Source organism: Neomonachus schauinslandi, chromosome X, assembly GCF_002201575.2.
Source record: "Neomonachus schauinslandi chromosome X, ASM220157v2, whole genome shotgun sequence".
In the NCBI taxonomy this organism is placed as follows: Eukaryota; Metazoa; Chordata; class Mammalia; order Carnivora; family Phocidae; genus Neomonachus; species Neomonachus schauinslandi.
Genome location: NC_058419.1, coordinates 14,089,866 through 14,091,703, shown reverse-complemented (window position 1 = coordinate 14,091,703; position 1,838 = coordinate 14,089,866). Strand labels below are relative to the sequence as shown.

The 1,838-nt window shown below is 40.9% G+C and overlaps 1 pseudogene; it reads right to left on the bottom strand.

The window, feature by feature from the left end:
* Positions 1-1,343: 1,343 nt before the first annotated feature.
* Positions 1,344-1,559, bottom strand: LOC110575637 (annotated as a pseudogene).
* Between the last annotated feature and the right edge of the window lie 279 nt (positions 1,560-1,838).

Below are 1,838 nucleotides of genomic sequence, written 5' to 3'. Positions count from 1 at the left end.
TAAAGTAACTGTGCCTTGCAGAGCCCTTTTAGAAGTCAAAGGGCAGAGCCTGTGGAGCGAGGACCAGGAGAAGGACTCTGAAGCTTCCTACCCCTATTTCAAATAGGCATCACTCTCTGTATGTTTTAGATAGTGGGGTTCCAAGAAATCTTTCATGCTAACAGGATTTCTATGGCTCTAAAAGTTCAAAAATCATTTGGCTAGATGATGTCTTCAGTCCTTTCTGGCTCTGAGTCCTGTGGGCGCGAGTTTCAAAACTCCAGCTGTTGATTGCCCAGCCCTTGAGGCTATAAAAGCGAACTAAGATTGTAGAATATTTGCTTTCACTTTCCAACTCCATTTGGTTTCACTCTTCTGCTTCTGAAGACCCATTTTAAATACCTGTGCCTTGCCACTGCTTATTTCACAGACATGCATTGATCAGTACATTGCTGAATACTTGAGAGGGCACCTCTGCAGCTCTTTGGGGCTTTCTCTCTGTATGGCTCTCTCTTCTCTAGCATTCTGGAAATTTTCTCATGACGTCAACTAGGGTTACTATAGAGCTCATCCTGTTTGTTTTCCGTATCTTTCACTGTCCTTCGTTATCTGATGTTTCCATTGTTTTGGATATTATTTAAAAATATATTTCCTGTTTTTTGTTTTTGTTTTGGTTGTTTCAGGCAAGCAGGTAAATCTGGTCCTTCTTCCTCCACCTTGGCTGGAAGCAGTCTTATTTTCTCTGAAGTTTTTTTTTTTTTTTAAAGATTATTTATTTGGGGGGGCAGAGGGAAAAGGAGAGAGGATCTCAAGCAGACTCCCCACTGAGCATGGAGCCCAATGCAGGGCTCAATCCCATGACCCCAAGATCATGACCTGAGCCAAAATCAAGAGTTGGATGCTTAACTGACTGAGCCACCCAGTCACTGCTCTCGGAAGTTTTGATTAATTAACATTTGAATTTCATGTCACTTGATCTTATTACCAAATAATAAAAAGCAAATGACTCCACATTTGTGAAGCAACTTTTCCGGACCCAGATCTTTCTATTCCTTTCAGGTCTTCTACGGCTTAGTTATTAATTCTCACACATGTGCTAAGATTTTTCATATATCTCTGTGTCTTTTCATGTATCTCTAATCCTCTGGAATTACCTTTACCTTCTTATCTTTATCGGAAAACTTACTTCTCAGGGCACGACTCAAATGGGGGTAGAGCCTTCCTTCAGTCATACCTACAGGAAAAAATCCGTGTAAATAATACTGTCAATAAGAATAGCAATAGCTGCCATTTATTAAGCACTTTTTTCTTGTCACTTAACAGAGAAAGCTTTATTCGTCCACGCATTCCAGAGCAAGGCAGGCTCACTTTAGTAAGCTGTCATCTTGGGCTTCTGCCAGTTCTCTCTCAATCTGTTTCTGCTCATCCTGCTTCTTTTTCTCCTCAGCTGCTATCTTCTTTTCCTCTTCCACCCAAAATTTCATGTAATTGTAGCAGTTGGCTTCGTAGGCCACACTGAGGTACAGGGCAGCGTTGTGGCTGAGCTTGATGAATGGAGAGACTTACACCAGCAGCACCATCTTACCTGTAACCTCTATTAAGCATTTATTATATGCCAACCTCTAATCCTGACTACAGCACTCTGAAGTAAATCCTGACATTGTCCTTTTTGAAAATGTATAGTGAGATTTAAGGCTAAGAGAAGATGTGTAAATTGCCCAAGGTCTGACAGCTAAAAATAGCTGAGCTACAGTTCAAACCCAGGTTGGTCTGAGTCTTAACTGTACATGCTTATTACTGATTTTCTCTCTTAATATAATGGTATATTTCTATGCCTCTCTTTACCACTAGCCTGTGTC